Genomic DNA, 26,277 nt, shown 5'->3' with positions numbered 1-26,277 from the left:
TAGTACACCACTACAACGAAACCACAACTAGTACACCACTACTACCACACCACTACTACCCCACCACAACTAGTACCCAACTAATTCAACACCACCACTAGTACACCACTACTACTACAACAAGTACCCAACTACTATCACACCATCACCACTACACCACTAATAACACACCACCACTAGTACACCACTAATACCACACCACCACTAGTACACCACTACTACCATATCACAACTAGTACACCACTACTACCATATCACAACTAGTACACCACTACTACTACTACACCACATCTAGTACCTCACTACTACCACACAACAACTAGAACACCGCTACTACAGCATCACAGCTAAAACACCACTACTGCCACACCACCAATAGTACACCACTATCACACCACAACAATTAGTACACCACTACCACACCACAACAATTAGTACCCCAAAACCACACCACAATTGGTATACCACTAACACACCACAACTATTACACCACTACTATAACACAACAACTAGTACCCCACTACTACCACACAACCACTAGTACACCACTTCTACCACACCTGAATCAGTACACCACTACTTCCACACTACAACTAGTACACCACCACAAGTACACCACTACTATCACACCACAACTAGTACTAAACTACTAAAACACCACAAGTAGTACTCCACTTCTAGTACACCACTACAACCACACCACAACTAGTACACCACTACTACCACACCACAACTACTACACCTCTACTATTACACGATGACTAGTACACTACTACTACAACACCACAACTTGTGGACCACCACTAGTACACCACTACTAGTACACCACTACTACCACACTACAACTAGTACCCCACTACTATCACACCACAACTAGTACACCGCAACTGCCACACCACCGTTAGTAAACCACAACTAGTACATCACTAATACCACACATAAGAACATAAGAACATAAGAACAAAGGTAACTGCAGAAGGCCTATTGGCCCATACGAGGCAGCTCCTATTCTATAACCACCCAATCCCACTCATATACTTGTCCAACCCGTGCTTGAAACAATCGAGGGACCCCACCTCCACAATGTTACGCGGCAATTGGTTCCACAAATCAACAACCCTGTTACTGAACCAGTATTTACCCAAGTCTTTCCTAAATCTAAACTTATCCAATTTATATCCATTGTTTCGTGTTCTGTCCTGTGTTGATACTTTTAATACCCTATTAATATCCCCCCGGTTATGTCCATTCATCCACTTGTAAACCTCTATCATGTCACCCCTAACTCTTCGCCTTTCCAGTGAATGCAACTTAAGCTTTGTTAATCTTTCTTCATATGAAAGATTTCTAATTTGGGGAATTAACTTAGTCATCCTACGCTGGACACGTTCAAGTGAATTTATATCCATTCTATAATATGGCGACCAAAACTTAACTGCATAATCTAAATGGGGCCTAACTAGAGCAAGATATAGCTTGAGAACCACACCAGGTGTCTTGTTACTAACGCTGCGATTAATAAATCCAAGTGTCCGATTTGCCTTATTACGAACATTTATGCATTGATCCTTTTGTTTTAAATTCTTACTAATCATAACTCCCAGATCCCTTTCGCAATCCGACTTCGCAATCACAACACCATCTAGCTCGTATCTTGTAACTCTATCATCATTACCTAACCTCAGAACTTTACATTTATCAGCATTAAACTGCATCTGCCAATCCTTTGACCATTTCAAAACCCTATCTAGATCAACTTGAAGTGATAGTGAGTCCTCCTCCGAATTAATTTCCCTACCGATTTTCGTATCATCGGCAAATTTGCAAATGTTGCTACTCAAACCTGAATCTAAATCATTTATATATATTATAAACAACAGAGGTCCCAGGACAGAGCCTTGAGGCACTCCACTTACAACATTTTCCCACTCTGACTTGATTCCATTTATACTAACTCTCTGTTTCCTTTGGTATAGCCATGCCCTAATCCAGCTTAATATAGCACCCCCAATACCATGAGACTCTATTTTTTTAATCAGTCTTTCATGTGGCACTGTATCAAAAGCTTTGCTAAAGTCAAGGTATACAACATCGCAATCCTTACCACTATCAACTGCCTCAACAATGCTAGAATAAAAAGATAACAAATTTGTTAAACATGAACGGCCATTTATAAAACCATGTTGCGACTCAATTATTAATTTATGTTTTTCAAGATGAAGACGAATTTTATTTGCTATTATAGATTCGAGTAACTTTCCCACAATAGACGTTAGGCTAATTGGTCGATAGTTAGACGCAAGTGATCTATCTCCTTTCTTAAAAACTGGTATCACATTAGCAACTTTCCAAAACTCTGGCACTCTGCCTGACTCTATTGATTTATTAAATATGGTTGACAGTGGGTCACAAAGCTCCTCTTTGCATTCTTTAAGCACCCTAGCAAACACTTCATCCGGCCCTGGGGATTTGTTTGGTTTGAGTTTTACTATTTGTTTAAGAACATCCTCCCTGGTAACTGCTAAACTCGTCAACCTGTCCTCGTCCCCACCCACATAGACTTGTTCGGCTGAAGGCATATTGTTAAGTTCCTCTTTAGTAAATACAGATACAAAATATTTATTAAAAATACTACTCATCTCTTCATCACTATCTGTTATTTGACCTGTCTCAGTTTTTAATGGACCTATCCTTTCCCTAGTCTTAGTACGATATAACTGAAAAAACCCTTTAGGATTTGTCTTTGCTTGCCCTGCTATGCGAACTTCATAGTTTCTTTTTGCTTTCCTTATCTCTTTTTTAACATTTCTAACCAGTTGTACGAATTCCTGTTCTAAAGTGTATACGAATTCCTGTTCTAAAGTGACTAGTACATCACTACTACTTCCACACCACAACTAGTACCTTACTACTACCACACCACAACTAGTACTCCACTACTACCACACCACAACTAGTACACCACTTCTACCACATTACAACTAGTACACCACTACCACACTACAACTAGTACACCACTACTTCCACACCACAACAAGTACAACACTGCTACCACACCACAACTAGTACACCACTACTACCACACCACAACTAGTATAATACTACTTCTACACCACAACTAGTACACCACTACTACCACACCACAACTAGTACACCACTACTTCCACACCACAACAAGTACAACACTACAACCACACCACAACTAGTACACCACTACTACCACAACACAACTAATACACCACTACAACGACACCGCAACTAGTAAACCATTACTACCACACCACTAGAACGAAACCACAACTAGTTCACCACTACAACGAAACCACAACTAGTTCACCACTACTACTACACCACAACTAGTACACCACTACTACCACACCACCACTAGTACACCAATACTACCACACCACAACTAGTATAATACTACTTCTACACCACAACTAGTACACCACTACTACCACAACAAGTACCCCACTACTATCACACCATCACTACTACACCACTAATAACACACCACCACTAGTACACCACTACTACCACATCACAACTAGTACACCACAACTACTACACCACAACTAGTACCTCACTACTACCACACAACAACTAGAACACCGCTACTACAACATCACAGCTAAAACACCACTACTTCCACACCACCAATAGTACACCACTACCACACCACAACAATTAGCACCCCACAACCACACAACAATTAGTACACCACTAACACACCACAACTAGTACACCAGTACTATAAAACAACAACTAGTACCCCACTACTACCACACCACCACTAGTACACCACTATTACCACACCTCAATCAGTACACCACTGCTACCACACTACAACTAGTACACCACTACTGCCACACAACAACTAGTACACCACCACAAGTACACCACTACTACCACACCACAACTATCACACCACAACTACCACACCACAACTAGTACACCACTACTAAAACACCACAACTCGTACGGAAGTTGGAAGTTGTAGTACGTAGTACTACAACTTCCATACGTACGTACGTATGGAAGTTGTAGTTAAGGACCTGGTGACTCTAGTGGGAGCCCTGAGGACAGAGTTGGACTCTCTGCGGGAGGAGGTGCGTCAGCTTAAAAAACAACGAGAAGTAACGAAGGAGGAGACCAGCAGTAAAGGGACCTCGTCTTGGAGAGTTGCGAAAGACAGGGGCCTTAAGAAGACCTTGATAAAGCCGCCTTCAAACGCCATAGCAACTTCAAATTCATTTGACGTTTTGGAGGACGAGTGCTGTGGAGAGACTGTGGATCGCGCAAAAGGGAAAGCAACGAAGAGAAAGGAAGCGCAGGCCCCTCAGAAAGTAAAGGAAGTACCTAAGCAAACATTAGTTGTGGGAGATTCCCAGATAAGGTATTTGGATAGAACGTTTTGTGCTAGAGATAGGGGAAACAGGTTAAGGGTTTGCTATCCCGGAGCTGGCATTGGTGATATTATAAACAACATGAATGATATTATGGCTGGTAATGGGAACAATCCCATTATTTGCATTAGCGTGGGAGGAAATGATGTTGGTCGAGTCAGGAGTGAGGAACTGATTCAGGGGTATAAAACAGCCATAGAGTTAGTTAGGAGCAAGGGAGGAATCCCGATCATATGTGGCATTCTTCCAAGAAAGGGAGTGGGAAATGAATGGATATCGAGGGCACTTGGTGTCAATTGCCGGCTGGAAAGATATTGCAAATCAAATGCAATATCTTTCATAGACAACTGGGAACACTTCTATGGAAGAAATGAAATGTATGCTAGTGATGGGGTGCATCTATCGAGAGCTGGGGTTGTTGCTGTTGCGAACTCGCAAGAAGAAGTGGTTAGAGGTGTTTGTTTGGGTTTAAACTGTTAGTAGATAGAGGTATGGGAATTGATTTGGAGGAAGGAGGTAATAAAAGTATGTGTTTGTGGGAGAAAGGAATTGGCAAAACGATCAGGGAAAGAGAAGGTCCGCAAAATAACAATTCACTTAGGGTATATTACACTAACAGTAGAAGTCTAAGAAATAAAATTAACGAATTAAATGCTCTTGTCTGCACAGAAAAAATAGATATTATTGCACTTACCGAAACGTGGATGAATGTAGAAAATAGAGAACTATTAGCTGAATATCAAATATATGGATTTAAACTATTTCACACAGATAGATATATTAGACGAGGAGGTGGAGTAGCCATATATGTTAGGGACAATTTGAAATGTAGTCTCAAAGAGGGAATCAAAACAGAGCCACACACAGAAACTATTTGGATTGAATTAAACGAAAAAGCTAATAATATTATAATAGGAGTAATATATAGGCCACCAAATTTAGACAGAATGGAAGCAAAGCATCTATGGGATGAAATATCTAGAGCATCTAGATCTAACAGTATTTATGTCATGGGTGACTTTAATTTTAGCGGAATAAACTGGTTGAACAAAACAGGGAATAGTGAAGCAGAAGATTTTCTAGAATTAATTGACGATTGCTTTCTTACGCAACACATTAAGGAACCAACACGGGAAAATAATATTTTAGATTTAGTGTTAACTAACAGGGAAACGCAAATTAATGACATCGAAATAGGGAGTGAGCTAGGGAGCAGTGATCACAAAGAAATCAGATTTAGCATAGAATGGAATAGACCAGTAGGAGAAAATTCTGTTAAAGTGCCAGATTTTCGAAAAGCTGATTTTAATAGCCTAAGAAATTTTTTGGGTCAAATTGATTGGAAAGGCTTGGGTATGGGGTGTGGGCCGGTCTTGGAGCGAGACATGAACCCAGCGATAGGTGACTTAAATGGGGATTTCGATGTGGATTCAATATATAACTTATTTAAGAATATTCTAAACAAAGCACAGGAACGTAGTATACCATACAAATTGAATAGATCGTATACTAATGACCCAAAGTGGATAACAAAGAATTTGAAGAACCTTATAGGTAAAAAGAGAGCTTGGTACAAAAGGATTAAAAATGGGGAGGTCACTTTAGAACAGGAATTCGTACAACTGGTTAGAAATGTTAAAAAAGAGATAAGGAAAGCAAAAAGAAACTATGAAGTTCGCATAGCAGGGCAAGCAAAGACAAATCCTAAAGGGTTTTTTCAGTTATATCGTACTAAGACTAGGGAAAGGATAGGTCCATTAAAAACTGAGACAGGTCAAATAACAGATAGTGATGAAGAGATGAGTAGTATTTTTAATAAATATTTTGTATCTGTATTTACTAAAGAGGAACTTAACAATATGCCTTCAGCCGAACAAGTCTATGTGGGTGGGGACGAGGACAGGTTGACGAGTTTAGCAGTTACCAGGGAGGATGTTCTTAAACAAATAGTAAAACTCAAACCAAACAAATCCCCAGGGCCGGATGAAGTGTTTGCTAGGGTGCTTAAAGAATGCAAAGAGGAGCTTTGTGACCCACTGTCAACCATATTTAATAAATCAATAGAGTCAGGCAGAGTGCCAGAGTTTTGGAAAGTTGCTAATGTGATACCAGTTTTTAAGAAAGGAGATAGATCACTTGCGTCTAACTATCGACCAATTAGCCTAACGTCTATTGTGGGAAAGTTACTCGAATCTATAATAGCAAATAAAATTCGTCTTCATCTTGAAAAACATAAATTAATAATTGAGTCGCAACATGGTTTTATAAATGGCCGTTCATGTTTAACAAATTTGTTATCTTTTTATTCTAGCATTGTTGAGGCAGTTGATAGTGGTAAGGATTGCGATGTTGTATACCTTGACTTTAGCAAAGCTTTTGATACAGTGCCACATGAAAGACTGATTAAAAAAATAGAGTCTCATGGTATTGGGGGTGCTATATTAAGCTGGATTAGGGCATGGCTATACCAAAGGAAACAGAGAGTTAGTATAAATGGAATCAAGTCAGAGTGGGAAAATGTTGTAAGTGGAGTGCCTCAAGGCTCTGTCCTGGGACCTCTGTTGTTTATAATATATATAAATGATTTAGATTCAGGTTTGAGTAGCAACATTTGCAAATTTGCCGATGATACGAAAATCGGTAGGGAAATTAATTCGGAGGAGGACTCACTATCACTTCAAGTTGATCTAGATAGGGTTTTGAAATGGTCAAAGGATTGGCAGATGCAGTTTAATGCTGATAAATGTAAAGTTCTGAGGTTAGGTAATGATGATAGAGTTACAAGATACGAGCTAGATGGTGTTGTGATTGCGAAGTCGGATTGCGAAAGGGATCTGGGAGTTATGATTAGTAAGAATTTAAAACAAAAGGATCAATGCATAAATGTTCGTAATAAGGCAAATCGGACACTTGGATTTATTAATCGCAGCGTTAGTAACAAGACACCTGGTGTGGTTCTCAAGCTATATCTTGCTCTAGTTAGGCCCCATTTAGATTATGCAGTTCAGTTTTGGTCGCCATATTATAGAATGGATATAAATTCACTTGAACGTGTCCAGCGTAGGATGACTAAGTTAATTCCCCAAATTAGAAATCTTTCATATGAAGAAAGATTAACAAAGCTTAAGTTGCATTCACTGGAAAGGCAAAGAGTTAGGGGTGACATGATAGAGGTTTACAAGTGGATGAATGGACATAACCGGGGGGATATTAATAGGGTATTAAAAGTATCAACACAGGACAGAACACGAAACAATGGATATAAATTGGATAAGTTTAGATTTAGGAAAGACTTGGGTAAATACTGGTTCAGTAACAGGGTTGTTGATTTGTGGAACCAATTGCCGCGTAACATTGTGGAGGTGGGGTCCCTCGATTGTTTCAAGCACGGGTTGGACAAGTATATGAGTGGGATTGGGTGGTTATAGAATAGGAGCTGCCTCGTATGGGCCAATAGGCCTTCTGCAGTTACCTTTGTTCTTATGTTCTTATGTTCTTATGTACTCTACTACTAGTACACCACTACAACCACACCACAACTAGTACACCACTACTACCACACCACAACTACTACACCACTACTATTACTCGATGACTAGTACACCACTACTACAACACCACAACTTGTAGACCAACACTAGTACACCACTACTACCAAACCAGAACTAGTACACCACCACTAGTGCACCACTACTAGTACACCACTACTACCACACCACAACTAGTACACCACTGTGGGAACCGACCTGTGAGATTTATATTTATTTAATTTATATAGAATTTATATTTACGTTAATTTATATACTTTGATAGCAATTGGTATGATGATAAGTGGACTGTATTTCTGCAATAATCTCACAAATCGATCCTCTACACATTAGGGGGGATTGTATTAAATTTATATATATGCAGCCAATCAAACTACAGTATTAACTACACATTAGTGTACATTGAAGAGGTTCCTTATTGTATTGTACAGCAGGCCTTAGTCCACCAGGTATAACCAGGATGTAGACACCAAATTATCCTCTTTGAGGTAGCTTCCATAACCCAGTAACTGGTACACAAAGCATGCTTCCTCGTCTTGACCTGTCAAAAGGGCGCTAGCTATGAAGCCAGAATCCTAATATATGACAGCTATATCAGAGAAAACACTGTACAAAGAACCATAAAGACCTAGGTTTAATTACCTTTTATTAAGAGGCAGTTCGTATTCTAACCGGCACACCCTATCTACTGACATTAATGGCCAAAAATGATTAGATAAATGGGTTTCGGCAGAACACTTAACTTGTATTTGTTGACAGCGTGTTGATGATGGTACACCTTTGGTTTCCATAACACTTCGTCCAAGTAAAATTAACAGGAGCCGTATTTGCTCCCGTGCGCCTCTGGTCTAAGTACAATGGCTGACCACTCCCTCACAACTGACGCTACTGGCCTACATTGTCCAGATGAGAGTAAGTGATAGAAGGGTCACATTTACTCCATTTTAATATTGATAATTAAGTTAATTTATATGAGATGTTTTTATGATGGTAAAGTCCAAAGACTAATGTATTTAAGAATAATTCCCACCATAATAGGTGGTGAATTTATAATAGTATGTGGTAATGATATCCCATTTTCTATAGACGGAAATTCCACTACAAGTTACATTTTCTATGGGTTAACTTGTGTATACAACACAGCAATATTATCTGCCTGTATGATATTATTAAATGGTGTCGGATTTTCCGACAACCACAACTAGTACACCGCAACTGCCACACCACAGTTAGTACACCACAACTAGTACGTCACTACTGCCACACCACAACTAGTACATCACTACTACCACACCACAACTAGTACCTTACTACTACCACACCACAACTAGTACACCACTACTATCACACCACAACTAGTATACCGCAACTGCCACACCACAGTTAGTACACCACAACTAGTACATCACTACTACCACACCACAACTAGTACATCATTTCTACCACACTACAACTAGTACACAACTACCACACTACAACTAGTACATCACTACTTCCACACCACAACAAGTACACCACTACTACCACACCACAACTAGTACACCACTACTACCACACAACTAATACACCACTACAACGACACTACAACTAGTAAACAATTATTACCACACCACAACTAGTACATCACTACTACCACACCACATCTAGAGTAGTAGGGATGGCAGCGTAAACGGGATATTTTGTTTCTGGGGAAATATCCCGTTTAAGACCCTGGGTTTTCAGGTCAAATATCCCGTTTAAGACCCAGGGTTTTCAGGTCAGAAATATCCCGTTTAAGACCCAGGGTTTTCAGGTCTGAAATATCCCGTTTAAGACCCAGGGTTTTCAGGACAAATATCCCATTTAAGACCCAAGGTTTTCAGGGTAAATATCCCGTTTAAGACCCATGGTTTTCAGGTCAAATATCCCGTTTAAGACCCAGGGTTTTCAGGTAAATTTGGGCAGTCACAGTTTTGGAAGTAAGGAATTCTTATGAGAAAAATAATTTCCGAGATTTTAGAAGTTTGTTAAAAGTTCTTATAAAGATGAAAATAAATATCATAGAAGTTTGTTAAAGTTCTTATGGGAGAAATTCAAATTTTTTCAGAGTTCGTACCTATAATAAACTGATATTTAGGCCGTATACATTTAAGTAGGATTCTTACTTAGAAACTAGTATATGTCTATATAACTGAAGCATTACCCTACCATCCCTCTCCCCCTTCCCCTCACACCCCCTCCCTCTCCCCTTACTCTTCACCACTAGTACATCATTAATACCACACCAGAAACAGTACACCATCAATAGTACACAACTTCCAGTACACCAATACTACCACACTACAACTAGTACACCACTACTACCACTCCACAACTAGTACACCACTACTACCACACCACAACTAGTACATCACTACTACCACACCAAAACTGGTACACCACTACTTCCACACCACTAGTCCACCATTACTACCACACCACCACTAGTACACCACTACTACCACACGATCACTAATACACCACTACTACCACACCACAATTAGTACACCACTTTACCTACACAATAACAAGTACACCACTACTATCTCACCATCATTAGTATACCACTGCTACCACACCATAACTAGTACAATACCACTACCACACCACAACAAGTACACCACTACTGCCACACCACCACTAGTACACCACTACTCCCACATTATCACTAGTACACCAATATTACCACACAACAACTAGTACACCACTACTACCACACCACCACTACTACCACACTATCGCTAGTGCACCACTACTTCCACACCACATCTAGTACACTACTACTACCACACTACAACTAGTACACCACTACTACCACACCACTAGTACACCACTACTACCACACCATCACTAATACAACACTACTACCACACCATCACTAGTACACCACTACTACCACACCACCACTAAAACACTACCATTAGTACACCACTACTACCACACCACAACTTGTACACAATTTCTACAACACCATAACTATTACACCACTACTACCACAAGACAACTAGTATCCCACTACTACCACACCACGACTAGTACATCACTACTACCACACCACAACTAGTACACCACTAATACCACACCACAAGTAGTTAACATAAGAACATAAGAACATAAGAACAAAGGTAACTGCAGAAGGCCTATTGGCCCATACGAGGCAGCTCCTATTCTATAACCACCCAATCCCACTCATATACTTGTCCAACCCGCGCTTGAAACAATCGAGGGACCCCACCTCCACCACGTTACGCGGCAATTGGTTCCACAAATCTACAACCCTGTTACTGAACCAGTATTTACCCAAGTCTTTCCTAAATCTAAACTTATCCAATTTATACCCATTGTTTCGTGTTCTGTCCTGTGTTGATACTTTTAATACCCTATTAATATCCCCCTTGTTATGTCCATTCACCCACAGAGTTCACCCACAGTAGTTCACCACTACTACAACATTGCAACAAGTACACCACTGCTACAACACCACAACTAGTACATCACACCTAATACACCACTTCTACAACACCACAACTAGTACACCACTACTACCACACCAGAACTAGTACACCACTACTACCACACTACAACTAGTACACCACTACTTCCACACTACAACTAGTACACTACTACTACCACACCACAACTAGTACACCACTACTACCACACCACAACTTCTCTACCATTACTACCACACCACAACTAGTTCAAACCTACTACCTCACCAGCACTTGTACACCACTACTACCACACCACCCACAGCTAGTACACCACTACTTCCACAACACCACTAGTACACCATTACTAGCACACCACTACTAGTACATCACTACTCCCAAATCACCACTAGTACACCACTATACCACACCACAACTTGTAGACCACCACTAGTACCACACCAGAAATAGTACACCACCAATAGTACACTACTACTAGTACACCAATACTACCACACCACAACTAGTGCAACACTACTACCACACCATAACTAGTACACCACTACTACTACATCACAACTAGTACACCACTACTACCACACCAAAATAGTACACCATTATTACCACACCACTAGTACACCACTACTACCACACCATCACTAGTACACCACTAGTACCACACCATCACAAGTACACCACTACTACCACACCACAAATCGTACACGACAACTAGTACACCATCACAGCTATACCACTACCAGTATACTACTACTACCACTGCACAACTAGTACACCACTACTACCACATCACCACTAAAACACCACTACTACCACATCACCAAAAGTATACCACTACTACCACTCCACCACTAGTACACCGCTACTACCACTCTACAAGTAGTACACCACTACTACCACACCACAACTAGTACACCACCACTACCACATCACCACTTGTACACGACTACTACCACTCTACAAGTAGTACACTACTACTACCACACCACAACTAGTACACCACTACTACCACATCACCTCTAGTACACCACTACTACCACACCACAACTAGTACACCACTACTGCCACACAATTACTAATGCACCACTACTATCACACTATAAATAGTACACCACTACTACCACACCACAACTACCATACATAAGAACATAAGAACATAAGAACAAAGGCAACTGTAGAAGGCCTACTGGCCCATACGAGGCAGTTCCTATTTATAACCACCCAATATTACTGGGAATATGGGATAGATGTTCATGATAATGACACGAAGTGTAAACTATGTGGTATGTTAAGGTCTCACACCCTGGCCCATTATGTTCTTGATTGTCCGTTGATTAATGTATATAGAAACACTGAGATAAGGACTGTTCCTGAACAAATAGCCTGGATGTGTCACAACGGAAAGGTTGATGATATTCTTGAGAGATATTAGAATTTTGCACCAAGATTGTAATATTTTGTTGAATTATCTGCAGGTGTCTTGCAAATATTCTATACAGTATACCTAGGTCATAAAAGTATTTGTGTGTACATCTGATACCATACTACTTGTGAAGGAGGAAATGTATATGTTTACCTCTCAGAATGTTTGGTAATATGTTTATTTGTGATGTGTGTCTATGTATATATTAACACGTTGTACTGAATGAGGTGAGAATAGCTTGAGCTACCTCATCCCTTTGTGTGTATTTTACCTCAATAAACTTATTTCAATTTCAATCCCACTCATATACTTGTCCAACCCGCGCTTGAAACAATCGAGGGACCCCACCTCCAGCACGTTACGCGGTAATTGGTTCCACAAATCAACAACCCTGTTACTGAACCAGTATTTACCCAAGTCTTTCCTAAATCTAAACTTATCCAATTTATACCCATTGTTTCGTGTTCTGTCTTGTGTTGATACTTTTAATACCCTATTAATATCCCCTTTGTTATGTCCATTCACCCATTTGTAAACCTCTATCATGTCACCCCTAACTCTTTGCCTTTCCAGTGAATGCAACTTAAGCTTTGTTAATCTTTCTTCATATGAAAGATTTCTAATTTGGGGAACTAACTTAGTCATCCTACACTGGACACGTTCAAGTGAATTTATATCCATTCTATAATATGGCGACCAAAACTGAACTGGGAATAGGTGAAATAGGCGACCAAAACAGGGAATAGTGAAGCAGAAGATTTTCTAGAATTAATTGACGATTGCTTTCTTACGCAACACATTAAGGAACCAACACGGGAAAATAATATTTTAGATTTAGTGTTAACTAACAGGGAAACGCAAATTAATGACATCGAAATAGGGAGTGAGCTAGGGAGCAGTGATCACAAAGAAATCAGATTTAGCATAGAATGGAATAGACCAGTAGGAGAAAATTCTGTTAAAGTGCCAGATTTTCGAAAAGCTGATTTTAATAGCCTAAGAAATTTTTTGGGTCAAATTGATTGGAAAGGCTTGGGTATGGGGTGTGGGCCGGTCTTGGAGCGAGACATGAACCCAGCGATAGGTGACTTAAATGGGGATTTCGATGTGGATTCAATATATAACTTATTTAAGAATATTCTAAACAAAGCACAGGAACGTAGTATACCATACAAATTGAATAGATCGTATACTAATGACCCAAAGTGGATAACAAAGAATTTGAAGAACCTTATAGGTAAAAAGAGAGCTTGGTACAAAAGGATTAAAAATGGGGAGGTCACTTTAGAACAGGAATTCGTACAACTGGTTAGAAATGTTAAAAAAGAGATAAGGAAAGCAAAAAGAAACTATGAAGTTCGCATAGCAGGGCAAGCAAAGACAAATCCTAAAGGGTTTTTTCAGTTATATCGTACTAAGACTAGGGAAAGGATAGGTCCATTAAAAACTGAGACAGGTCAAATAACAGATAGTGATGAAGAGATGAGTAGTATTTTTAATAAATATTTTGTATCTGTATTTACTAAAGAGGAACTTAACAATATGCCTTCAGCCGAACAAGTCTATGTGGGTGGGGACGAGGACAGGTTGACGAGTTTAGCAGTTACCAGGGAGGATGTTCTTAAACAAATAGTAAAACTCAAACCAAACAAATCCCCAGGGCCGGATGAAGTGTTTGCTAGGGTGCTTAAAGAATGCAAAGAGGAGCTTTGTGACCCACTGTCAACCATATTTAATAAATCAATAGAGTCAGGCAGAGTGCCAGAGTTTTGGAAAGTTGCTAATGTGATACCAGTTTTTAAGAAAGGAGATAGATCACTTGCGTCTAACTATCGACCAATTAGCCTAACGTCTATTGTGGGAAAGTTACTCGAATCTATAATAGCAAATAAAATTCGTCTTCATCTTGAAAAACATAAATTAATAATTGAGTCGCAACATGGTTTTATAAATGGCCGTTCATGTTTAACAAATTTGTTATCTTTTTATTCTAGCATTGTTGAGGCAGTTGATAGTGGTAAGGATTGCGATGTTGTATACCTTGACTTTAGCAAAGCTTTTGATACAGTGCCACATGAAAGACTGATTAAAAAAATAGAGTCTCATGGTATTGGGGGTGCTATATTAAGCTGGATTAGGGCATGGCTATACCAAAGGAAACAGAGAGTTAGTATAAATGGAATCAAGTCAGAGTGGGAAAATGTTGTAAGTGGAGTGCCTCAAGGCTCTGTCCTGGGACCTCTGTTGTTTATAATATATATAAATGATTTAGATTCAGGTTTGAGTAGCAACATTTGCAAATTTGCCGATGATACGAAAATCGGTAGGGAAATTAATTCGGAGGAGGACTCACTATCACTTCAAGTTGATCTAGATAGGGTTTTGAAATGGTCAAAGGATTGGCAGATGCAGTTTAATGCTGATAAATGTAAAGTTCTGAGGTTAGGTAATGATGATAGAGTTACAAGATACGAGCTAGATGGTGTTGTGATTGCGAAGTCGGATTGCGAAAGGGATCTGGGAGTTATGATTAGTAAGAATTTAAAACAAAAGGATCAATGCATAAATGTTCGTAATAAGGCAAATCGGACACTTGGATTTATTAATCGCAGCGTTAGTAACAAGACACCTGGTGTGGTTCTCAAGCTATATCTTGCTCTAGTTAGGCCCCATTTAGATTATGCAGTTCAGTTTTGGTCGCCATATTATAGAATGGATATAAATTCACTTGAACGTGTCCAGCGTAGGATGACTAAGTTAATTCCCCAAATTAGAAATCTTTCATATGAAGAAAGATTAACAAAGCTTAAGTTGCATTCACTGGAAAGGCGAAGAGTTAGGGGTGACATGATAGAGGTTTACAAGTGGATGAATGGACATAACCGGGGGGATATTAATAGGGTATTAAAAGTATCAACACAGGACAGAACACGAAACAATGGATATAAATTGGATAAGTTTAGATTTAGGAAAGACTTGGGTAAATACTGGTTCAGTAACAGGGTTGTTGATTTGTGGAACCAATTGCCGCGTAACATTGTGGAGGTGGGGTCCCTCGATTGTTTCAAGCACGGGTTGGACAAGTATATGAGTGGGATTGGGTGGTTATAGAATAGGAGCTGCCTCGTATGGGCCAATAGGCCTTCTGCAGTTACCTTTGTTCTTATGTTCTTATGTTCTTATGTAAGAAAGCAATCGTCAATTAATTCTAGAAAATCTTCTGCTTCACTATTCCCTGTTTTGTTCAACCAGTTAGTAACAAGACATCACACCAGGTGTCTTGTTACTAACGCCATAACTAGTACACCACTACTATCACACCACAACTACCACACCACAACTAGTACACTTCTACTACCACACCATAACTAGTACACAACAACTAGTACACCACTACTAAAAAAGATAAATTTGGAAATTTGGATCTTGAAAGTGTAAGTAATACACTGACAGAAGAAATTACTGATGCTGGACAGCCTGCCTCTTCTCAAGAATTTCCGAAGAAGAGATTGAATAGTTGGCAGCGTGCTAGAGCAGAATACCATAAGAAAATTTCAGAAATAGAAAAAATAAAAGAGGAATCAGCTACAAGAAAAAAAAGAAATTGAGGAAGCAAAGAGAAAGCACAAAGAGAAGAGATTGCAACGCTATAAAAAATTAAATCAGAAAACTAAGAAAGGTCAGCCAGTTATGAGTAGCAGGATTGAACTAATGTTTGAGCAGCTCCAAGGAGAAGTGGGCTAGCATCGAGAAGTGGTTACTTCTCGGTGCTTCTCTTAACTGAGAAGTGGTTAAGCATCAATATCTAATGTTCAGTCAAGTATTGAGTGCTCAGGAAATATAGTGTAATTTAGAAAAAAAAAAATAGGAAGGTTCGTAGTTGGGTGGTATGGTTACAGTTCAAGTTAAGTTACAACCCAGTTGCAGTATACATACCCCCAGTGACCATGACTTCCCTTTTGCGACAAAGCTTAAGATGCATTCACTGGAAAGGCGAAGAGTTAGGGGTGACATGATTGAGGTTTACAAGTGGATGAATGGATATAACAGGGGGGATATTAATAGGGTATTAAAAATATCAACACAAGACAGAACACGAAACAATGGGTATAAATTGGATAAGTTTAGATTTAGGAAAGACTTGGGTAAATACTGGTTCAGTAACATGGTTGTTGATTTGTGGAACCAATTGCCGCGTAACGTGATGGAGGTGGTGTCCCTCGATTGTTTCAAGCGCGGGTTGGACAAGTATATGAGTGGGATTGGGTGGTTATAGAATAGGAGCTGCCTCGTATGGGCCAATAGGCCTTCTGCAGTTCCCTTTGTTCTTATGTTCTTATGTACTACCACAGCACAACTATTACATCACTACTACAAAAACACAACTAATACACCACTACTACAACACCACAACTAGTACATCACAACTAGTACACCACTACTACCACACCACAACTAGTACATCACTACTACCACACCAGAACTAGTACACCACTACTACCACACTACAACTAGTACACCACTACTACCACACTATAACTAGTACAAAACTACTACCACACCACATCTAGTACACCACTACTACCACACCACAACTAGTACAAACCTACTACCTCACCACCACTTATACACCACTACTACCACACCACAACTAGTACACAACTACTACCACACCAACAGTAGTTCAACACTATAACCACACCACCACTAGAACAACAATACTCGCACACCACCAAAAGTGCACCACTACTACCAAATCACAACTAGTACAACACTACTACCACACCACAAATTATAGACCACCACTAGTACATCATTAATACCACACCAGAAATAGTACACCACCAATAGTACACAACTTCCAGTACACCAATACTACCACACTACAACTAGTACACCACTACTACCACTCCACAACTAGTACACCACTACTACCACACCACAACTAGTACATCACTACTACCACACCAAAACTGGTACACCACTACTTCCACACCACTAGTACAACATTACTACCACACCACCACTAGTACACCACTACTACCACACCATCATTAGTATACCACTGCTACCACACCATCACTAGTACACCACTACTACCACACCACAACAAATACACCACTACTGCCACACCACCACTAGTACACCACTACTCCCACATTATCACTAGTACACCAATATTACCACACAACAACTAGTACACCACTACTGCCACACCACCACTAATACACCACTACTACCACACTATCGCTAGTGCACCACTACTACCACACCACATCTAGTACACCACTACTACCACACTACAACTAGTACACCACTACTACCACACCATCACTAGTACACCACTACTACCACACCATCACTAGTACACCACTACTACCACACCACAATTAGTACACCACCACTAAAACACCACCATTAGTACACCACCATTAGTACACCACCATTAGTACACCACAACTTGTACACAATTTCTACCACACCACAACTATTACACCACTACTACCACACCACAACTAGTATCCCATTACTACCACACCACGACTAGTACACCACTACTACCACACCACAACTAATACACCACTAATACCACACCACAAGTAGTTCACCACTACTACAACATTACAACTAGTACACCACTGCTACAACACCACAACTAGTACATCACACCTAATACACCACTTCTACAACACATAACATAAGAACAAAGGCAACTGCAGAAGGCCTATTGGCCCATACGAGGCAGCTCCTATTTATAACCACCCAATCCCACTCATATACTTGTCCAACCCGCACTTGAAACAATCGAGGGACCCCACCTCCACAATGTTACGCGGCAATTGGTTCCTCAAATCAACAACCCTGTTGCTGAACCAGTATTTACCCAAGTCTTTCCTAAATCTAAACTTATCCAATTTATAGCCATTGTTTCGTGTTCTGTCTTGTGTTGATACTTAAGAACATAAGAACATAAGAACAAAGGTAACTGCAGAAGGCCTATTGGCCCATACGAGGCAGCTCCTATTCTATAACCACCCAATCCCACTCATATACTTGTCCAACCCGTGCTTGAAACAATCGAGGGACCCCACCTCCACAATGTTACGCGGCAATTGGTTCCACAAATCAACAACCCTGTTACTGAACCAGTATTTACCCAAGTCTTTCCTAAATCTAAACTTATCCAATTTATATCCATTGTTTCGTGTTCTGTCCTGTGTTGATACTTTTAATACCCTATTAATATCCCCCCGGTTATGTCCATTCATCCACTTGTAAACCTCTATCATGTCACCCCTAACTCTTCGCCTTTCCAGTGAATGCAACTTAAGCTTTGTTAATCTTTCTTCATATGAAAGATTTCTAATTTGGGGAATTAACTTAGTCATCCTACGCTGGACACGTTCAAGTGAATTTATATCCATTCTATAATATGGCGACCAAAACTGAACTGCATAATCTAAATGGGGCCTAACTAGAGCAAGATATAGCTTGAGAACCACACCAGGTGTCTTGTTACTAACGCTGCGATTAATAAATCCAAGTGTCCGATTTGCCTTATTACGAACATTTATGCATTGATCCTTTTGTTTTAAATTCTTACTAATCATAACTCCCAGATCCCTTTCGCAATCCGACTTCGCAATCACAACACCATCTAGCTCGTATCTTGTAACTCTATCATCATTACCTAACCTCAGAACTTTACATTTATCAGCATTAAACTGCATCTGCCAATCCTTTGACCATTTCAAAACCCTATCTAGATCAACTTGAAGTGATAGTGAGTCCTCCTCCGAATTAATTTCCCTACCGATTTTCGTATCATCGGCAAATTTGCAAATGTTGCTACTCAAACCTGAATCTAAATCATTTATATATATTATAAACAACAGAGGTCCCAGGACAGAGCCTTGAGGCACTCCACTTACAACATTTTCCCACTCTGACTTGATTCCATTTATACTAACTCTCTGTTTCCTTTGGTATAGCCATGCCCTAATCCAGCTTAATATAGCACCCCCAATACCATGAGACTCTATTTTTTTAATCAGTCTTTCATGTGGCACTGTATCAAAAGCTTTGCTAAAGTCAAGGTATACAACATCGCAATCCTTACCACTATCAACTGCCTCAACAATGCTAGAATAAAAAGATAACAAATTTGTTAAACATGAACGGCCATTTATAAAACCATGTTGCGACTCAATTATTAATTTATGTTTTTCAAGATGAACATAAGAAGAACATAAGAACAAAGGTAACTGCAGAAGGCCTATTGGCCCATACGAGGCAGCTCCTATTCTATAACCACCCAATCCCGCTCATATACTTGTCCAACCCGTGCTTGAAACAATCGAGGGATCCCACCTCCACAATGTTACGCGGCAATTGGTTCCACAAATCAACAACCCTGTTACTGAACCAGTATTTACCCAAGTCTTTCCTAAATCTAAACTTATCCAATTTATACCCATTGTTTCGTGTTCTGTCCTGTGTTGATACTTTTAATACCCTATTAATATCCCCCCGGTTATGTCCATTCATCCACTTGTAAACCTCTATCATGTCACCCCTAATTCTTCGCCTTTCCAGTGAATGCAACTTAAGCTTTGTTAATCTTTCTTCATATGAAAGATTTCTAATTTGGGGAATTAACTTAGTCATCCTACGCTGGACACGTTCAAGTGAATTTATATCCATTCTAAAATATGGCGACCAAAACTGAACTGCATAATCTAAATGGGGTCTAACTAGAGCAAGATATAGCTTGAGAACCACACCAGGTGTCTTGTTACTAACGCTGCGAAAAATAAATCCAAGTGTCCGATTTGCCTTATTACGAACATTTATGCATTGATCCTTTTGTTTTAAATTCTTACTAATCATAACTCCCAGATCCCTTTCGCAATCCGACTTCGCAATCACAACACCATCTAGCTCGTATCTTGTAACTCTATCATCCTTACCTAACCTCAGAACTTTACATTTATCAGCATTAAACTGCATCTGCCAATCCTTTGACCATTTCAAAACCCTATCTAGATCAACTTGAAGTGATAGTGAGTCCTCCTCCGAATTAATTTCCCTACCGATTTTCGTATCATCGGCAAATTTGCAAATGTTGCTAATCAAACCTGAATCTAAATCATTTATATATATTATAAACAACAGAGGTCCCAGGACAGAGCCCTGAGGCACCCCACTTACAACATTTTCCCACTCTGACTTGATTCCATTTATACTAACTCTCTGTTTCCTTTGGTATAGCCATGCCCTAATCCAGCTTAATATAGCACCCCCAATACCATGAGACTCTATCTTTTTAATCAGTCTTTCATATGGCACTGTATCAAAAGCTTTGCTAAAGTCAAGGTATACAACATCGCAATCCTTACCACTATCAACTGCCTCAACAATGCTAGAATAAAAAGATAACAAATTTGTTAAACATGAACGGCCATTTATAAAACCATGTTGCGACTCAATTATTAATTTATGTTTTTCAAGATGAAGACGAATTTTATTTGCTATTATGGATTCGAGTAACTTTCCCACAATAGACGTTAGGCTAATTGGTCGATAGTTAGACGCAAGTGCTCTATCTCCTTTCTTAAAAACTGGTATCACATTAGCAACTTTCCAAAACTCTGGCACTCTGCCTGACTCTATTGATTTATTAAATATGGTTGACAGTGGGTCACAAAGCTCCTCTTTGCATTCTTTAAGCACCCTGGCAAACACTTCATCCGGCCCTGGGGATTTGTTTGGTTTGAGTTTTACTATTTGTTTAAGAACATCCTCCCTGGTAACTGCTAAACTCGTCAACCTGTCCTCGTCCCCACCCACATAGACTTGTTCGGCTGAAGGCATATTGTTAAGTTCCTCTTTAGTAAATACAGATACAAAATATTTATTAAAAATACTACTCATCTCTTCATCACTATCTGTTATTTGACCTGTCTCAGTTTTTAATGGACCTATCCTTTCCCTAGTCTTAGTACGATATAACTGAAAAAACCCTTTAGGATTTGTCTTTGCTTGCCCTGCTATGCGAACTTCATAGTTTCTTTTTGCTTTCCTTATCTCTTTTTTAACATTTCTAACCAGTTGTACGAATTCCTGTTCTAAAGTGACCTCCCCATTTTTAATCCTTTTGTACCAAGCTCTCTTTTTACCTATAAGGTTCTTCAAATTCTTTGTTATCCACTTTGGGTCATTAGTATTCGATCTATTCAATTTGTATGGTATACTACGTTCCTGTGCTTTGTTTAGAATATTCTTAAATAAGTTATATATTGAATCCACATCGAAATCCCCATTTAAGTCACCTATCGCTGGGTTCATGTCTCGCTCCAAGACCGGCCCACACCCCATACCCAAGACTTTCCAATCAATTTGACCCAAAAAATTTCTTAGGCTATTAAAATCAGCTTTTCGAAAATCTGGCACTTTAACAGAATTTTCTCCTACTGGTCTATTCCATTCTATGCTAAATCTGATTTCTTTGTGATCACTGCTCCCTAGCTCACTCCCTATTTCGATGTCATTAATTTGCGTTTCCCTGTTAGTTATATTATAGACTGTGGGTTGGTTGGTGTTGTCGTCGTTGATCCTTCTCTACGGACAACCCAACCCACAACTCGGTAGAGTGCTTATACTAGGAGATCACCCTTGGCGCTTCTGGCTCTTGGAGAGGGGCTCAACGTCACACGTTCAGGGGATGCGGCTCCAACACTTAGCCTCGTTGTCACGTGCACACACCCACTCGAGCCGCTGTGACTCCCCACTCTCTCCTTATGAGATATGATCTCCTCAATCCCCCTATGACTTACTAGTATTACCTCCTACCCTGTCCACAGCAGTGGTTCGTGGTTCTTCCTCTCTCTCTCTCCTTCTTTACTACCTCCTGGGAAGCCTCACTAGGACAAGGGCAAACACCAGCAAATTGTGACACATTTACTGAACAAAGCACATACACGATACATACACACATATAATAATAATGAATCCTATACTCTATAATATCACAATCAGGTTGCACTCCAATACCATCAGAACTCTATTATCAGCTTATCAAGTGGTATCCTATCTCCTGGTTCACCACCTGATACTATTAACCTCCTCAAGTTGGTCAAGCCTACACACTGTTGCACCATCAACAAGATAACATATATATATAGAAAATCAGCATTTGAATGCAATAACATATACCAGTATAAATGTTCATTGATACTTCAGTATAAAAAACTCCTTGACATAAGGATGCCAACAGTCACTCACCTCTCACTGCGTCTTGCACGCTACTGACAACCAAACACTATCAACTCCCTATAAGTAATCCACCAGAACTTCCCCCTTCCACCTCTGGAAGTTCACAACCCTAATATCCTTAGGTTCTTCCGGGCTTCACTACCAGGATCCTCTGCAGCTCCTCCAGGCTGCTATCATGAAGTTTCCTTGTGCAACTACGGTGCTTCACCCTTCTGTTAGGTTCTTCCACAGCTCTCTTGGCTGCTACACCACCTCTACAGAAGCACGTGACACTCCTCTTCACTGCTGCTTCTCCTCACAGCTCGAGGTCCTCTGCTCCACTACCTTTGGAGTCTCATCAATTACTTCATCTGCTGGCTTCGAAGTTCTCAGCAACTTCTTCCCCAAAGACAAACCTGCAACCCATCGACGTTCCAATAAAATGTTCCCCTTTAACACATAAACAAAAATAACCACACAATATGCTTGCCTCAAACCTCTATCTGTTCTCTACATACAGTGAGAGTGGACTCCCCCGTTTTGGGCGGGTCCATACTCCACCTCGCCTGGCGGCGGACCTCACTCACTGGGAGGGTCTTCCTCCATCCGGAGCCAGGCTCCCTCAGTCGTCCGCCAGCGCTCGGAGGGGGCGGACGTCGCTCCGTGCTCCTCCCTCTTCACTCTCCTATTTCAGGCCTTCTGCCTTATTAAAACATGACTAACTTATAAATAAACATTGCTACTGTCGCTGGGCACACGACCAAACTACAAGCGATCACTATGAACTGGCGTATATCGTGCTTACCACAGATTAACTGATCGAGGGCGCTTTTCCTCTGACGGCGTCTGGTCAGGGCGCTCCACACAGCCCACAATAATGCTTCTGGGCGATTTAATATCTGCTCGTCGACCAGGACTTGAGACCACAACGTTCCCAGCTCGATTCCACAGCTGGTACGTCTGCACACTTCTCTTCTCTTAGAGATATATCACTAGGGGTTCCCTTCTGACGGGAGCTCAAACGGAGCGCGGCTTCCCCCTGCGATGTCTGGCACTCAAGTGAGGTCAAGGTCCTCCGGAAGCGAGCCTCACGCCTCCAGCAAAATGTCCACATCTCCTAGCCCGTCATTTATCTATTTTCTTCTGCATTGCCCATAATCTCAAACTGTTACACATATCCAAGCAACTATTTTACATATGCGTTATCACCTCAATACTTGCTAGACCTTCTAGTTAGGTCAGGCTTGCTGAATAACTCTCAAGAAGGGAGACTCGTTTCTCCTGCAGGCTGAGATCATAACACTCCCCTCCCCTTATTTTTGAGAGTTATTCTAGTGGCTAGGCTCGAGATAACGCATCAGCCACTACATTGTCTCGCCCTCTTATGTGCGTTATCACCAGGTCATACTCTTGGAGCGATAAAAACCATCTGGTTAATCTCTGGTTTGCATGCTTCATTTTCTTCAGGAAAACTAGGGGATTATGGTCTGTATACACCGTTACTGGGTGTCCTCCCCCACTCACATACACTTCAAAATGTTTCAATGCCATCACCAGGGCCAAAGTCTCTTTCTCGACTGTACTGTACGACCTCTGGTGCTTAACGAACTTCTTCGAGAAGAAGGACACGGGGCGGTAAATTCCATCATTCTGCTGCGTCAGTACAGCTCCGGCCCCTATATCACTGGCATCTACAAATAACGTAAATGGCGCTTCAAAATCTGGCGACACTAGTACAGGTGCCCCAGTCAACAGTCTTTTGGTCTTCTCAAACGCTTCTTGTGCTGTTCCATTCCACTCCCACTTCTTGCTCTTTGATAGCAAACTCGTCATAGGAGCGGCTATGGTGGAGAAATTTTCACAGAACTTCCGGTAATATCCAATCATACCGAGGTATCTCAACAGTTCTTTCTTACTCCTGGGCACCGGGAAGTTGTCAATGGCCTCCACCTTTGTTCTTACCGGAGCAACCTCGCCTTGCCCTACTATATATCCAAGGTACTCCAGGCGGGCTCTCCCGAACTCGCTTTTTGCCAAGTTGATCGTCATGTTGGCCTTCTCCAAACGATCGAACAAATCTAAAAGTCGATCCACGTGATCCTTCCAGGAATCAGCGAACACCACAATATCATCGATGTACACTGCACATCCGGTCGCGCCTTGTAATACCTGATTCATTACTCGTTGAAAACAACTACCACTATTCTTCATTCCGAACGGCACCACTTTATATTGGTACAAGCCGTCGGGAGTCACGAACGCTGAGATCCTCTTGGCCTCCTCAGACAGGGGAATCTGGTAGTATCCCTTCAACAGGTCTATCTTCGAGACATACCGTGCACTCCCAATCCGATCTATGCAATCGTCAATGCGCGGTATCGGAAACGAGTCAGCGACCGTGAGTGCATTCACTTTCCTATAATCGGTACAGAACCGGTACGTGCCGTCACTCTTCTTCACGAGGAGGCACGGCGAACTCCAGTCACTGTCGCTAACCTCTGCCAAGTCGTTATCTAGCAGATACTTTACTTCTGCTCTCATTGCCGCTGCTTTCTCCGGGTTAACTCTGTAAGGGTGCTGCTTGATGGGCTCAGCACTCCCCACATTCACTTCGTGCACCGTTCCGCGGTGTCTTCTAGGCACGTCCGTGAATAACGACTTATTCCTCCGTAGGATCTCCACTAGCTCCTGGCGTTGGTCATCCTCCAAATGACCCAGACGCTCACCTATCTTGGCCAGGCTTTCTGTATTTGATATCTTCGCGCCATCGGCCCTCTCTAACTTACAGTTCTCCTCTTCTATTCCTTTGCCGTCTCCTCCACACAGCACCGTCGCCCGCAATGGGGTTTCCATCGGTTCTTCATCGCCTAGAGGCTTATCTCTGTCATAGTACCTCTTTATCATGTTCACGTGGCAAACCTGTGACTTCCTCGGACGATCTGGCATGTGGATTACATAATTCACATCCCCTAATGCCTTCTGGATGGTATATGGTCCACAAAATCTCGACTCGTATATACTTCCTTTTACCGGTAGCAAGACTAACACCTGATCTCCTTCTTGAAATTTCCTGCCCTTCGCCTTCCTGTCGTGGTACCTTACCATCTCTGCCTGGGATGTCCTCAAATTTTCCTTGGCCAAATCTCTGGCCCTAGAGAGTCGCTCTCTAAAGGTCTTCA

At 40.9% G+C, this 26,277-nt stretch overlaps 1 long non-coding RNA gene across 1 annotated transcript; it reads right to left on the bottom strand.

The window, feature by feature from the left end:
* Positions 1 to 22,790: 22,790 nt before the first annotated feature.
* Positions 22,791 to 24,071, bottom strand: LOC138352604 (uncharacterized). Its single transcript, XR_011222834.1, has 2 exons — positions 23,904 to 24,071; positions 22,791 to 23,514 (listed from the first exon to the last, which is right to left on the bottom strand). It is a non-coding gene; the product is annotated as an uncharacterized lncRNA (long non-coding RNA).
* Between the last annotated feature and the right edge of the window lie 2,206 nt (positions 24,072 to 26,277).

This window comes from Procambarus clarkii, chromosome 54 (genome assembly GCF_040958095.1).
Source record: "Procambarus clarkii isolate CNS0578487 chromosome 54, FALCON_Pclarkii_2.0, whole genome shotgun sequence".
Taxonomy (NCBI): domain Eukaryota; kingdom Metazoa; phylum Arthropoda; class Malacostraca; order Decapoda; family Cambaridae; genus Procambarus; species Procambarus clarkii.
The sequence above is the reverse complement of the archived record's forward strand: the minus strand, read 5'-3'. Positions and strand labels throughout refer to the sequence as shown.